The 17,966-nt window shown below is 30.2% G+C and overlaps 1 protein-coding gene across 1 annotated transcript in view; it reads right to left on the reverse strand.

Moving 5' to 3' along the window:
- The window catches only part of mmd (mind-meld), a 514,304-nt gene extending 498,362 nt beyond the window's left edge, over nt 1-15,942 (reverse strand). Inside the window, exon 1 of the mRNA XM_068773325.1 lies at nt 15,634-15,942. The gene's annotated coding sequence lies outside the window, so the exon portion shown is untranslated. The remainder of the gene's footprint in view (nt 1-15,633) is intronic.
- Between the last annotated feature and the right edge of the window lie 2,024 nt (nt 15,943-17,966).

The following is a 17,966-nucleotide window of genomic DNA, read 5'->3' on the forward strand; positions in this document are numbered from 1 at the left end:
ACGGGAAGGTGTTTAAATTTCAAATTCTAATTTTGACCCAAATAAACAAATTCCGTACGGGTCGAATTAAATAAAACCGTTTAAAAAGATAATATTTCATATCTCCACTATTTTTAGCCAGTAAATTATGAAAAAAATTGACAAGATTCATTACAAATAGTAGAATGCAAATATATAAAAACCCGATATAAATAATAACAGTGAATGTCGTTTTATTCGGCATCGATTTCTACTTCGAGGAATATACCTCCCCCTAAAGATATCTATAGAAGGATATACCTATATCGTCACGCTTGTAAGGCGGCTTGGCGATAGCAAGGTGGTATTATGGTACACAGAGGTTGCTGCCGCGTATCTTCTGGAACCTTGTTTGTACGCAGTGACAATTCCATACAATTAATGCACAAAGTATGCCTTATATAAGGTTGTATTCAGAGAATCAAACCCAAGACCCACGATCGCAAGACTAAATCAATCCTTACCGCTAAGCTATCACCGCTCAACTTTAACAGTTTATTTATTCTTAGGTCTATCTTTTAGAAATTTCTTTTTGTGCAGTAGCAATCCTATATAATTAATACGCAATGTGAATTATATAAGATTATATCCCGTGTATAAACCCACCGTTGGTTACCATTGTTCATATATTCATTATGTATTGTAATCAAAAATATATATTAGCGATATCAAGCCTAACGCCGCTCAATTTTATGTATATGTATATATATATATATAATTTTGTTAAGCATAACACAAGTCCGATACAACATAGTTACATAAAAATCTTATATTCAAATATCCATATAACGACATCGCAAAAGATCGAAACGCGCCTGTGTTACCAGCGACAAAACTAACAACTAACTAACAAATTAAATATTAACAATCCTGAGATTGTAATCGACGTTTCAGCCCATAAATTAGCTCTGCATGATAAGGCTTCCCAAGATACCTTACCTTACCTTAATCACCAAGCCTGGGGCACGTTGGCTCTCGCAGTGAGGTATTATAGTATGCAGAGGAAGCTGCTGTCTATCTTCTGGAATCTTTTTTATAAGCAGTGGTTTAATGCAGAAAATATGGATTACTTAAGATTGTACCTCGAATAAAATGTAATCGAACGCGCGACCTACTATTGTAAGTTTAAATCCTTACCGTTCCGCTATCACTACTCAAAATCTATTACAAGAACGAATAAATAAATATATATTATGTTCAGGATATAAAAGCTTTTAATTTATATTAAATAAATATCTCTGATATGTATTAGGAATTCAAAACGTATGCTTTCTTTATATACCTTTAAATGGGGCGTTGAAATCTGGTAAGATCGGATTTATTCGATTGACAAACATTGATGCAGTCCGAAGATGCGGCTTTGGTTCTTTACGTGACGGCAATGCTCAACGAGCTTTCACAGAGCTTTCGAATCTCAACTTTAACTTAGTGTTTATAAGATCGACTGAGAAAAGCTTCGTATGTTTGCCTTTAAGCTAAGAGTTTTTAACCCCGTTAAATATATACAACTGTCGTCTTTTTAACAAACATATAATGGTATGATCATTATAGAAATTGATTTATTTAATATATCTATGTAACAATATAAAAGATAAGATAAAAAGCTATGTTCAGTCACATCTAACTATAAGAATACAGTCAGTGATGGTAAACCTTTTGAGTCAGTATTGTAGAAATTTTTATAAACAGAAATATAATTATCGTTGCACATATTACAAAAAATAATTAACAACAAAATTAACTTTTTAAATATGTGTGTAATAAGTAAACCTGTGATTTAAATTTGAAGACATCTTATATATATTTCATTGATATATGCTATAAAAGTGATAGAGGACTATGATATGCGATCTAATATCACTGGTTCGATTCAGGAGATATGTATTCGTCTTTTCAACCCATCGATGCCTACTTTAAGGCATATACCTCCCTAAATATATATATATATATATATGTGGGGATATACTAATTTAATCGCCACTCTTCGCAGGTCTGTTGGCGATCGCAATGTATTACTACGGTACGCAGAAGATAATGCTTTCCATCCTCTGTAAAATTATTTGTGATTATGACAATCCTATATAAATAATGCACAAAGTGTGAATTGTATAAGATTGTATCCAGGGAATTGAACCCATGTCCTACGATCGCAAGACTGGATCCTTACTGATCGACTACCACTGCTAAAGTTATTTTATTATTATCTATATCGCATTCAATAAAATTTCTAAGATCGCAGCTGTTTTATTTTTTTATTGCTTTTCCTGTAACCTTTTTGTAGAACTCCAAAAAGGTTGTCAACACTGTTCTTTACTCACAAATGATGCTGATATTCTCTTCTATTCTCTCTGTTAAGCGTGACTGGTATTCTGTTGAGTAAAACCTCTTTGATATAGTTCATAATAAATGAATTTAAAAGTAAACTCATTTCATTAAATTTTAGAGCATGTACAATGTACTTATGGAAGAGGGCGTTGGTGTCGTAATAATTTACTTGCGAAGAATAAATTTGTTTTCGGTGTTCGCAAATTCGTTGTACGCGTTGCGCCTTACCTATCGATCCTATTTTATCTTGTTTACTAGCGTCTTTGCTACGATCTTACTACGTAAATTATTTTTGTGAACATCTCAGACATAATTGTGTTATTATTAAGAAAAAGCACATGCATGTATAATATGCATTGTGATTTTTTAACAGAAAGTTATCATGTCATTTAATGTCGACTGATAAATGGCAGAAGCAAATGCGTTTGAGTATATTTTTTATAATTTTCTGAATTTTGATAATTTTAATGAAATTAACGATAATTTTCTTATTTATTAAAGGGTTTACTCGTTGGTTACTTTTTCTAGAATAGACAGCTCTTTTTAATAGGTTCTGAATATTTATAATTTCAGAAGCAATTGTAAAATAGTCCACCTTTTATCAATATTTTTTACATAAATTTCGTATTTCTTTCAGCTGTCAAAAGATGTAAGTTCTAAAATTTTTAAAATGCTATCATTATTTCAATAAATACTTACGTTTTTATTTACATATCCTATACATAGCATGTTTTTTGCAGAGTTTACACCTCGGAAAAAGACTTTATAAACTTTTATCATTGAACTGATACACCAAGATTTTAAAAATCATGAAGTTTACAAGGTATCAATGCGTTCGATTACGTCACCTTAAATCGAAGAGACTTATTTCTGATGAACCTGTTACAGGTTTGATAAGATATCAGACCAGACGTTGTGCTTATAAAAAGATATCTAATATTTTTGTAACTGTTCAAGGTTCTAACAGAAAGGTTACAAATCAAGTTGATTTAAAATCTATGATTGAATTTCTTCCGGCATCTATATATCTGGTTGTGGCAATTTTAAATGACGCACGCTAAATGATCGTACCTTTAGATGCCATCTTAGATTTATAATATTATTAATTTTATTATATTGTATTGTCATCTAAATTAAATGTGTGTACCAAATTTCGGATCAATCTGACAACGGGTAGATGCTTAAATTTCAATTTCTAAGTTTGACCCAAATAAACAAATTCCGTACGGGTCGAACTAAATAAAACCGTTTAATAAAATAGTTTCTATCTGTACTGTGCTAAATTCTTAATTAAACCGTCTAATAGAGAACTTTATTAATTATTCTTTCTCATACAACAATCGAACTTATTAGTAAGTGAATAAACAGACATTAACTATAAGGTCATTGTCTTCACGTGACTTAGCGTAGCATGAAGTTGTCTAGTAGATTTGGTTCTACCATTTGACAGGTCTATGACCCGATGTTGTCTCTTGATTTTTCCAGTCAAAATCAGCAGATATGGTCGAGTAAAATCGACAAATTAATTAGTGGATTGATAGACTATAAAATACAGTAAGTAGATATTTATGAATTAATATATAGTATATAGATATATTGAAAATAATAAAACATATATATTTTTATCACATATAATATAAAATTACTCGAGAGGAGAAAAATTGATTTTTTGACTGAAAGATTTATTGATTTTTTCACTTAATTTTCTTACTACATATTTCCACATAAACATATATATAGATATGTATATATAAGTAACCTTACATGTATGTGTGGGTGTATAATAATGTACGTATATGTACGTACACAATAAACTGACTTCTCGTTCGTGTCTCTTATCTCCATCCAAAGGTTGTCTGGTAGAGATAACCTCTAGCGATAAAACCGCCTCTTGTACGTACATATATTTGTTTGTTGCAAATTTTTTTTCTAGTTATTATCAATTGTGTACAAAAAACTCTGCTCTTCCCAAGATACAGGTCAAAAGGCGAAAAAAAATCACTATCGCTGATTAAACTTTTATTTCGTGTATGTGAACATTGACGAAGACTTTTTAACACGTTCACTGCGGGCCCAATTTTGAAGAACTTTCAGCTGGTGCGGCTGAGGTCGAATCAGCCTCAAGCTGAACTTCCTAGTAGTGCGGTTGAGGCCTTTTCTGCCTCATGTTTCAATCATTTTTTTACAATATTGAGTCAATGCTTCGCAGACATAAAGAAAGCTATATTTGTTTTTGTCACATCTCATACGTTTGAGTGTAAACAGCCGCCGCACTAGAGAGAAAACACGAGTTTTACGCGCCGCACCAGTGCAAAGTCTACCATGAGGCTGAATCGGCCTCAAGCCGCAGTGAACGTGTTAACCATCCAAATTTTCATCACCGTTGCCTGTAGCCGGGATTAATACCGCGATAGATTAACCGCTACCAAATTCCATAACGCAACGCCGAACACTTTGAATTCGCGACAAGCGACGCGGAATTTTGCGTACGCATTAGCTGATTAAAATATACACGCGGCGTGCAAATGTTTGCCACCCCTGACATTTACTGTGCATTTTAAACAGCGGTAACTGTTACTGCCCTATACCGTTGACTACTGTCCTCTTAGAAAATAAATACGGGTCGCAATTCACCCGTAATTATAAAAATTAACTAAAAATATATATACACACATATAGTTGCCAAAATGGTACTAAGATATCTACTCAAAATATACGGTTTTTACTATACTATTATATAACAGTGTCCTGATTTTATACATACACGTATATATACATGTATACATATACAATCTAGTATTCATATGTTTAGTGCCGGAGCGGCAACAAATCAGTTGGTTTTTCTGAAAAATATGTCGAAGAAAACGTCTAATATATATATATATATATATATATATATATATATATATATATATATATATATATATATATATATATATATATACATTTAATGTTGATTATTACATTTCTGACAGCTCTCTCATGACGCTCTCTTACATGTTTTACGTTCGACTACCACAGATTATTAAACAATATACATTAAAGACTATTAATATTCAGTTAGCACAATTATTCTCTTTACATATATATATATCACATCTTTGTTATACCCAGAGTCTATTATTTATTTGATTTGAAAAAATATAAATATTATTATTACATAATAAATATTATTTTCAAATATTGAATTTACTAAATGTCGAACATTAGTGTCAAAATCTGCTATACAAATGAAAGATAAATCTCTGTAAAAGTCTGCAACACAATATATATATATATATATATATATATATAAGCTGAAACCAACTGTTTTGTGAAGTTACATGTACGCTAATATATGAAATTCACAATTACATGTATCATTTTTTAAAATTCCTCGTCTTCTTAGTCTTTTCAGTCGATGGACGCCCACTGCAAGGTTTCCCCTAAAGGCTGCCTCCATGACAGGTTCTACGATGCCTAGCTATTTCCCGCGACCTCAGCTATGCCGTCGGTTCACTTACTAGAAAGCCTGCGGAGGCCGCGTCTACCGAGTCATAGTCGCCACTCGAAACCGCCGGTCTCGTTCACTTTCACTTCAGATGAGCAATTCTTCGAGGTACGTCAGTGATCTTAGTTCTACATTTCTGTTTCAATCTCGCAGCGAAACTCCTAGCATAGCCTTCTCCGTTGCTCACTGATTGGCGTAAGAAAAGGACCAATATTTAGCCACTTCCGCACATGCAGTGGTAGTTGTGTAATAAAAAGTGCACTTTGTTGCACGACTACCACTGCATGTGCGGAAGTGGCTACATATTGGTCCTTTTCTTACTTAGTATGGACTTCCGCAAGGTAACGCCTGATTCCATTAAATGTCACTGATTGACCTTGAGGATTCTTATCAGGCCCTTCTTATTATTTTAATATTAAATTCGTTTACATTTCTAGTTACATTTTTTTATTTTTATATTAATACTCCTTACTGTACATCCTAAAAAATATACACTTAGCTGTATAATAGTGAAAAAAAAAGTTCTATGGGAGGTCTTATCACACGAGAAAATTTCTTCCAAACAACCATAGTATGTAAACAGTAGATGTATAAATAAAATACATATAAACAATTGTTCACTGAACAGAGATAAATATAGAAAAATGTTCATGATAAAATGTTAACAATAAAAATATTAAATCCGAGGATAAAAACACCCGATTATGCCGCAGTAAAGTCTAAGCAGAGAAATATGTTTCCCTCGTAATTCGGGTTCAAGGATACAGGCGGAGTCCCGATTTTATTTACAACAAATATCCGGACCCTAGTCACTGATGAATCGGGATTTATTGCTAGTTTTATACGCAAGCGATAAGCAGCCCTACACAATATATATTACAGACGATAATACGTTGTACGTGATGTCAGCTTGACGTAATTGGATCACGGATTTGTGTCATACGTAACTATCAAAATACAATCTTTTAAATGACATAAGACGTTAACAATGTTCTATGCGACATTTTCATTTCTAATTCTAGTTTTTCAAGATAATTTTTCTTTGAAAATTTTTCAAATAAACACTCAGTAATTTCTGTTTAATAAAATGAAATTAATATATAATGTTACGTAAAGCCTTCAAGACATTGTGGTGCGTATATTAAATATAACATATCTTTATGTATCTAGATATGTACTCTTTTCACTCTTATAATTTATTTATCCAACGAAAGCATACTTTAAACAAGATCTAGATATTCGTTGATTACTGCAGAATGTCATAGATGATATCTGTTTATTGTCATCGTTATTTTAGTCATAAGATGCCCACATCTGGACATGGGCTTTTCATGTAGATTTTCAAAAGGATCGGTCAGAAACTGCCTGCGTCTGGTGGCTTTGATAAGATCTTCTGTTCATTATACAGACATCATAAGTATACTCCCTGATGATGAGAATTTTCAAAAAAGTATTTTTCGTTATAAAATATTTAAATTTAGAAACATTACGTGAGTGTATTGTAAAGTACAATGTTGCGTCTGAAATTTTCGTGTTGAGTAATAATCTATCCAATTATAAATAATCTAAGTATCATATTTCAATGATGGCAGCTACCCTCGTCAGCTGAAATGCGGTTTTAAATCTGCGGTCTATATATCATGACAGGGTGACGCAGGTTTATGCTCCCCGGGAAATTTTCAGGCTCCTACGCACCCTCTTTCCTGAATTACAAATCTGACGTATGGAAGGTGATAATAGTGTGCTTGTTATGTCAATAACTGTCGTTTTAAATATGTACTCTTTATGTATATATATATATATATATATATATATATATATATATATATATATATATATATATATATATATAGAAGAAGGCATTACATGAATGCGAATAAATAACAAATACTACACAATATCCTATTTTAAAAGCCAAGGAATTGATTTTTATATCTCGATATATATAGGTTAATTTTTTATCTATATTTATTTTCAAACAACCTGTATGAAGTGGTGATTATAAACTATTTTATATTTGTGTATTATTTATATTCAAACAACCTGTTTAAAGTGGTCATTATAAATTATTTTATATTCGTGTATTTTTTCTATTGAAATATATGTCAAAGTCTTCTACATTATAAAGTCTAAACAGACAGATAATATAAAATCATTTATTTTAATACATCGTAATTCGAATTTTGAAAAATATTTTTTACTTTCGTATTGTTTAAACTTTTATATTTTATTATAAATGAAACCATTGACTTTTGAGTACATAAAGTATACATATACATATAGCATATATATATTTATATATATAAATATATATATATATATATATACGTACACATTTATTACTTAAAATGTTTAATCATTAAAAAATCTTAGTATCGGGTGTCTGTTGGTAGATTTAATTATTGAAATATAATTATTTTGAATAGTAATTGACTCCATAACCTTTCCTTTTTTATTTATCCTAGACATATTATGTCTTAACATAAACTTTCTGAGATAAATGATAAGCTTGTAACCTTACGATTTTGTATTTCAAAATTTTGATTAGTAAAATCCAAAAGACACGGCACTCGTGAACAATTGTCATAAAGCCACCGTTATATTCAATTAATTTTGTGTATTACATAAAAATTTACGACAAAATTTAAAAAGGCATTACTGATTGAACGTTGTCTTAAAGACAAGAGCGAACGTAAAAGATCAAAGCGAGTAATGGTTTGTACGCGTATCGTGTATCGCGACTTGAATTTACGGCTTGTTTTATTAGAGACCATACGTTACGTAGATTCACCCGCAAACATCGGTAGGGCGTTACGGTTTCAATGCGTTAAATGAGGAACAATAATTCATTGTAATGTAACATGATTTAAATTGAATAAATATGATTTACACTTTCATATATCACGAGGTGAATTTTCATAAAATTTCCTCTGTGATGCGTATATGACAATTATTGCACGAGTTGAATCAAATTCTTTTTATGTTTTTTTGTGTCAAATTCTTTTTTTACTTTATATGTTTTTACATACACCCTAAACTGCCCTCTCCTTCATGTCTATCATCTCCATCCAAAGGTTGTGTGATAAAGATCGCCTAGAGTAGTATTTTCCAACCCTTTTTCGTGCCATGCTTCACCTAAACCTTTCTAAAATATTCACGCCCCCTATGTAACATATGTAATTTTATATTAAAGCGAAAGGTTTAAAATCGTGTATAGTTCACTTTTGAATTGCCACTCTTAACAATTAATTTGCCACTCTGTGTGGCGTGAGCCCAGCATTGGGAAACACAAGAGCAATAGGATCGCCTGTTGTAACTCAATATAAATTGTTTCTTGTTTTTAGTTATTATCTTTGTTATTTTTTAACATTTTATTTTTGATTTTTATATAAAGTTTTAGTGTACAATAAACGATAAATTAATAAATATAACTACGCGATTGTTTTCTTACGATATCTTCCATCAAAAGTTTTAAATCGATTCTTAAAACGAAAAATAAAACCAGTTCCATTTTTAAAATTGTTTCAAGAAATTCCTCTAAATGCGATGAAATCAGACCGTTTCATTTTAAAATAATACCTTTAATGCAATATGATGATGCATATATTTCGACCCAGATCTACAGAGAAACCTTGAAACACATCTGCTGGAATCCGTCCAAAATCTGTCCCCCACACTGGCGTGGAATTCAAAGTAGACTGACAATTTTCTATATGATGACACTACTGCATTTAACAATTTAAATAGTTTTAAATGTAATGGAATATATATTTATAGCGGTATAGTTATTTATCTGCATGGAGCAATGATATACAGGATGATTTATTATGAGTATAAAAGATATAAATATGTGAATGTATGATACAACCCATCCAAAGATCAAAGGTTTCGATTTTTCAGATTACTATGTATTTTAATTAATTATTGTGTAATCTCTGTTCTTGCAGACTTTGTACTGCAAGAAAAAATTATCTTGTCATATTGTTAAAGAAAAATTTAAAGTGATCACTTTATACAGAATGATTGGAAAAACTGATGAAAGTTTAAAACCATTCTATATATTAGTGGTTTATATCCCTAGGGGTCTATGACAACCTGCAAGGGGTCTACGTCAGCGAAAAAAAATTGGGGGGTCCATGAAATGAAAATGGGGGTCTACGATAGTGGATCTCAACACATACACTGATAGTACCTATTTACTTACATCATATTATCTTATAATATCAAAACATTTACATTATTTATAAAAGTATCTATGAAGTAAAAAAATATTAATATGTTACGTATATTTTACATACTCGTAACAGATACAAATTTTTATTTTGAGTAGTTTTAATTTAAATTTAATTAATAAATGTATATTTAACAGGTGTTTTTACTTTAAGTTTTTAACACTCAACTTCACTACAGTTAGAAATTTACAGGAAATCAATATCAGGTAAGTAGGGGGTCTACCCAACACGGAAAAACATGGCAAGGGGTCTACGACACAAAAAAGTTTGGGGAACTCTGCTGTATATCATAGAGTTCTACGTACTGTTTAGTATAAGGCCGAAGTAATATATTTGAGTAGTAACGAAAACTACCAAGTTGTCTTCATTTTATGCCAAGGACGCCCCCTGCAAGGTATTGGTCTCCCCAAAAGATATTAATGGGTAGATATACCATAATCGATAAATGACAATTCGAACTTTGGTGGGCAGCGTTCAGGAAGCTCCGAAATCTATTCTCGCCTAAAATACTGCGATTTTTGAATACGAAGGTCTTTGACCAATATATTTGTTGATGACTTACGTGATCTCATAAGAATATTTAATGGAATCAGGCGTTACCTCGCGGAAGTCCATCCTAAGTAAGAAAAGGACTAATATTTAGCCACTTCCGCACATGTCTAATACATGTGCGGAAGTCGTGCAATAAAATGCACCGCCCGCCAGCCCGCTGGTAAATGCGTATGCAGCAAACAATGCGAATCACACAACCGCCATCGCCAAATGACTCAACACGTGTTTCACCACTCCACGGGGCATCTTCTGGAGTTATGTTACACCGATTAGTGCCGAACACAGAGTCCCCCTCATAAGAAAACTCAACAGAAATCTGAAAGTCACCCAGAGAGGCATAGAGAGGAATTTACTCGGAGTTGCGCTATGAAATCGAAAAATAAATGAGTTGATCCATAGAAGAACGAAAATCACAGACGTAACTTAAAGAATTTATCGTGTGAAATGGCAGCGGGCGAGGAAAATCATGTTACCCATGGTTTTTGGGGTCATGAGCCGGTGGACTAATGGGCAGCTCTTTAGTAGATGGACCTATCATATAGTTAAGATATATATATATAAGCTGCTTAAGGTAGGCCTTGCAGTGGGCGACCATCGGCTGAAAACAGAGAAAGAGATAGAAGTTCCAAAAATTTCAATACGTTTTTTCTAACAGGTTTTCTTAAGGCATTGATTTGCAATTGAAATTTAATATTATTATAAGTTACACTAATCAATCTTTATAAAAGATTTAAATTTTAATAAAAATTTCAAACTAATTTCGACCTATTGTTAAGATTTCATAATCATTGTTACGGCACTAGAAATCATGAGAGTATTTTACCATGCCCGCTACCCATGGCCGCCTTTCATAACAATATTATGGGCTAATAAAATTCAGCCGCCGCTAATATAAGGGAATCATAAATCGTGTTCAGTGAAGGTGTGAAGCATATAGAAAACGTGTTGCGAATAAAACTGATTTTTCGTTTCAAAAAATTATTGTTTAAGAACATCCTTTATGTAACTTTAAATCACATCCGTAATAAAATTAAATGACTGACAAATAAAATTGTAATAAGTTGAAATATAATAAATAGAGACACGGATAAAAATAATACTCTAGTCTTTAAATATCATACATTTGTAATAAATAAAATCAATTTTTTTTAATAAAATTTCGCAAAACTTTATTGGACTATCATTCACAAATTCAAAACGCATTTAAAGTAAATTGACGGAAAAAACTTATTATTTATTAAACGAGTATTTATTTTGATTTCACTTAGGCTATATCTAATAAAGTATATATATATAAACCTGTATTTGCTAAACTTTATTAAGAGTGTTTTTGTGGAGTTTCTTTCTGCTTCTTCTCCAGAGCTTTAACACCTTGCGAAGCAGAGTAGAGTTAAAAATAAAATGCATTAAATTCAATAAATATTATGTTGATATCAGTAAGAATTCTATTTAAAGTTCCATTGTTGAATAAAATAATTTTATCTTTTTTTTTTATAAAGTAATAGGAAGATTTATTTTAAATATATATAAATAAAGTTAATAATTAATCTAATGCATTTTATTTAAATATCTCCTTGACATTTATTCTGCACATAAAACATGATTCTAAAGACTCGTAAAGCCTTTTTTCATCTCAACAATATTTTCCATTTTAATCGATATTCCGAGAACCGAACTCGCAACCTACGATCGTAAATTTATAGCTGGGCTACCGTTGCTCAATAATTATCACGTCATCGCAATTAAAAAATTGGTCAAGTATGTTTTAAGCAAATGATTACCTTATTAAGTGGTATGGTTAAAAAGTACATTTTTAAATTTTAAACATTTGACTTACAAATTATTTGAACTTAGTTTGAATAATCAATATGTTTTATAACATTAATAGATATTTTTTCGAAAACGATTTTACACATGTTACACTTCAAGGCTGCCAACAATTTTACATGTATTAAATTATTTACAGATGATAAATCATTTTTATATTAAACACTTATAGAGTATCTCTAATACAAGAGTTAAACAATGCGTTACAAAATTCTTATATCGCTTAAAATATATACATATGTATATATATATATGTATATATATATTTATAAATTTGTGTGTGTGTGTATAAATATACAATAATGTTTTAATATCGAAGCAAAATAACGTTCAAAACACGTTACGGAAACGTGAAAAGTTTGCTTAATGTTAATTTTCACCCTTTTAACGACTGTTGAGGTTTTCAAACTAATTCGCCACAGTAAAGAGAAATTCATTTCACTGACCCAATTTACACTTCCCTTAATTTTCTCTCAGTTACTTTAGTCTCTACACTTAATTCAGGCCAAATGTTTTAAACTATTTTAAACGAATCTAAGGAGGAACGTACGTATTCAAAATACACTGCCAACGTAGCATCGCGAGCTGGCAAGTATTTAGATGAATATTTACGGAGTTTAATCCTCTTAAATAAAACCTTAATTTATTAAAAAAAATTATGTTTAATATTTTTATATAAATTATTTATCTAAAAAAACCCCCAGGGGTATGTCTCCTAGGTTGTTTGATGAAATCGTTAGGATTGCAGGAAGCGGACAGTGCAAGACTGACGGTAGTGGCCATTTTTGGGAAGGCCTATCCCTTGTAGTGGGTGCCTATCAGTAATACTATGACATATTGTGTAATAGGGAACTAAATTCTGTATTGGAATTATATACCAGTCAACCTAAAATGGTACAGAAACAACAATCATGGTTTTCAATATATTCGTAATATTATTCATGTAAGTAAAATTTAACCAATGTTTACATGAGAAAACTATTTAAAATATAAATAAAAAAAATGTATCGAAATATTAATAACTGAACTATAATTCAATATAGCAACTTTCTTAAATGGAGACCTGATTCGTATCTCTACGATTGAGATTGGTTAAAATCTTTTAATCCGTTTTCCCGTCTGTTATCTTTTTCCAGGCTAAACCGGCTTACGTAACTTTTAAGTGTATATTTATTTCTAACTGTTTAATAAAATTACTGTTTAAATACTTCCTTAACTTTGTTAAAAGTGTTTCAGAAATATCATCAATGTTAGAAATATTTAGTAGTAAATTTTATCAATATTTGCAATAGTAAATATTATATTATAATAATTAATAAATTATATACAAAAAATTATAGTAAATGTATAATAACTTAGTATGTATAATGAAGCCCCCACTTGATGTCAAGTGAAATCGCAGATAAGCTGTGGTAACTTCACGAATAAAAAATAAATAAATTTAAAAATAAGACATAACTAAGCCAGATAAAGTGTTTGTGCAGGTGCCTCTCAGACTTTTACGTTTTCATTTTTCACCGCCCTGTTAACATATATTTTATTTAAATTTTTGTACTAAAATTTTTAAATCAAACTGTATCTGTTTTTGTTTTTCTATATTTAGGTTATGATTATAAGTAATAAGTAATTTTATGTTTATTTTATATTCGTTTATTTGGGCTAATATCTCAAACATAAATTCACATCATATAAATTTATTTCATAGGTAATAGGGTCATTTTTAATACTTTATAGATATATATTACATTTTTGAAATTACGTAGAAAACGTATAATTTATATTTCAACGCTATTACACATATATGTCTGTATATATATATATATATATTTTATGAAAATAATCTTACATTAAAATATATTATATAGTCTATTCATGTTTAAGTTACACCCTCTAAAAAGAATCAACTAAAAGTGAAAAATAAATTTACTTGATGTAAATATTTTTAAAGTAAGATGATTAAAAATTGTTAAAGTTAATTTATATCTCATTTCTTCTAGTTTCAGGCTTTATTAAGGCTGCCTGAAGCGTCGAAGCAATCAAACGTCGTTACACTCGCTTAGCAAAACAATATAGACGTTGTAATGCAGTACTATTACTGCCTCGTAGAACTAATCGCTACGGAGATTAGTTCTCGACGTATGCCGGGGTGGTTTCGTAGCTACACTGTATGTTACATGCGAAGCAAGTAACTTGCTACGATGTTAACTTAAGATTAATGAAACAGATTAATATCAGTGTATTTATCTTAAAACACCTTTAATGATTAAGGCACTAAAAATATTAATAATTTTATATGGACTTCATATTATCTAATAATTTTTTTTTTGTTGTTAATTATATTTTTAATTTATACTTGGACAATTAACAATAAATTTTTATATACTTTTTTATGAATAAATAATTTTCTCGTGTAGTTTTATATATTTTATATTAAAGAAATACTAGTTTGAAAATAATATTCGTATATACTCTAGACAGAAAACCTTTTTCTGAACCCTTATCTCACTGAATGTAAGGATATAAAAATACTTTACTAATGTGTCAAATTTAACTAATTGTTATTTTAAAAGTATTTTTTTAAAAATTACGAATATGATCAAGCAAGTATTCAAAAAAAGTTAATGTATGTATAATTAATTAAAACAAAATAATTAAATGATATTTATTTTAAAATCAGTGACTTAGTTTACTCTAAAACAAACTATATCGAACTACTTTTTATATTATCTCGTAGATCTAAACGCTCATAATTATATAACATCACTATTCCTCTTCACTACGGCGTAGCACTAATTGCTACGCAACTCGTAGAGGCGCCATGCTCACGGTAAAGACCTTAGGTTAATTGCTACGGCGCTTTTCTGCAGACTGTGTCGGCTTTAATGGATACTGCGCGATCGTCGACGTATGAAATGAATGTTAATAATACAATAAAATACTGGATTTCAATAAACAAAATTTTCAAAAAATATATTTTGTTTAACCCTTTTCATCATCTTTATATTTATATTTTAAGCTTGAAATTGTGTTTATTTTGTGGCTTTATTATTATGTTAATAAAATATTAAATGTGAAGTGATAATATTTATTTAAACTTACATCAAAAATTATTTAATTTTAATTTACAACTTTTTTTTATCAAATATTTTAAAATAATTAGTAATAGAACTTTAACAAGGCTATACTTACCGATGTTCACTATAAAACTTTAAATATGACATCATACATTAACGAAAGGGTTTATCAAACAAATACTTTATTAAATGATTCTTTAAAGCTTTCCGCGTTTTCTCACTCACTGTTTCTAAAACTGATCCATCACATTAAACGCAGACACAGCTATATATTTAACTTGAAAATTTATAACTAGTTTCACAATCACCGAATTCTAAAATGATATCAAGAAATAACTGAACAAGTTTTAGCTGAAGTCATCTCGCGCGTGATGTACAGCACGCGTGTCATGACCGAGCGCGCATGACACACGAGAGGCCCGTGTCGCGGTTGGTGGCCGACTGACGCGCTCTTTCTGTGTTACTAGCTGCCCACCATCCTATCGTGTTACGTAACTACTACACGTTTTGGTAGCTCTCGCCTTCTTTTTTTTACGGCACATTTAAATTTTCATTTTTAACCGCTTTAACGCTAAGTGAATAATTAATTCCCGTATATACCTCATAACTTATTATTTACGATAATTTCTGAAGAATTATTTTATAAATATACTTAAATTTTAGTGGTAATTTCCAAAAAAAAATGTTGATGCATTGATAAATACACATAGATTATATGTCAATGATATTCGATTTGTACTTGTTTTCCGAATGATAATTGTTCCTGGAATTCCAGGGAAATTGTTGGGTCAGAGAGGCACTCGACGTAGTGCGCATGCGAAATACAGCCCCGCCCTGCCCCGGCCACGAGCTTGGCCCTATTTTCAACCAACTTAAATCGCAGAGAATTTTCTATTCAGCTTTTTAATGTGTGAAAAAACATCGACGATTTAGTTGAATATTTTCTTTATGCGTAACAAATAGTATCAAAAATATAGGTCTTTTCTGAAGGCTATTCAAATTTATTTATAGAATTGTAAAGTAATTGTTTTTAAAAATATACATGACAGCTAAAAATCATCTGTTAAAAAATAACAGACTAACAAATAAATAAGAAGTGTAATTAAAAAAAATTATGTTTAAATTATTCGATTATTGACAGGAATGAAAAGCTTAAAAAGCTAATACCTGAGTCTTTTAATGATAAAATTAATTTCGTATCAACACGTAAATCGTCCAGAAAAGATGCTGATTAAAAATTAAATTAGAAAATTCTAGTAACGTTTCTTTAATTGAAACTTGTTAGTTAAAAATAAATTAATTTTAATGCAACACATAACTAGTATAGATACTTAATGATACTATAATGATTGATATCATTACTATAATGTAAACGCATTTTAATTCGAAATAGTTTTTTAATCATATACTTGAGCTTGGCAAGTCGACGTGAGATATTTTAATGATACACATCGGAGGCTTTACTCGAGTACGTGATAGGTAATCACATAAAATGCTACACGCTAGGCATTATTTTTTAAAGTAACATTATTTTTGTAGCGAGTTGTTTTATATATAAATAATGGAACGAAGAAAGAGAAGAATAATATGAAATTGAAATAATACTGAGAAATGTTTTTGACTTAGTGCCGATGTATGTAGCTTTTAAATCTTTTATTATTACTAGACAAGCACCTAATTAAAACACAACTTGAATATTTTAATTTTAATAGCTTCGACCTTTATTATACCCACATGGTATATATATATATATATATATATGTTTGCCTATATATGTATATATATATATATACCACATTGGTATAATATGTATATCATAGTCACATTATCGTAATGCAAAATATAATGTACAATAATTGTCTTAAACATTTTAAATGAACATAATGAGTCGTTGATAACTCGAATGATATGCCCTAACGCAGAAATATGCAGCCTTTTAATTCAACGGGTTGATTTAAATTTTTAATCTTTTTAACAGGCCGCTCATAATGTTCTGCTTATTGTATATATATGTATAATTTACATTTTTTTTTATTTATATAAAAATTTATATATATATATATATATAAATAGGAGCATACACAAATTTTAATGCAAAAAAAATCCAGGATAAGAAAGAATAAACTAACACACTAAAAAATGTTAATGTGATATTTGACATCATCGACAAGCGTATATATAATGTGTAGGCAGCATTCCAATCGTGCAATACTCAGTTTTGATCGATGGTTATTTTAAAATTATTGTTTCAGTTTAGCATGTACCAAAATTTTATTTAAATATTTTTGATTAAAATCGATAAAATTACTTAAATTTCAGAAATGCTTGGAGGGTCGAATGTTTAGGGGACCACGTGTTGCTCTTCCCTGCGCTGATATATATCGTCTTAAAGGTGTCTACTAAACTTAGTAAAATTTAGAATAAGGCCGTGTATGCGTACATCAATTG

The sequence above is a fragment of the Battus philenor genome, unplaced genomic scaffold (assembly GCF_028537555.1).
Source record: "Battus philenor isolate CCGP_79_NKW_IND1 unplaced genomic scaffold, ilBatPhil1.0.hap1 SCAF_6, whole genome shotgun sequence".
NCBI classification, from domain to species: Eukaryota; Metazoa; Arthropoda; class Insecta; order Lepidoptera; family Papilionidae; genus Battus; species Battus philenor.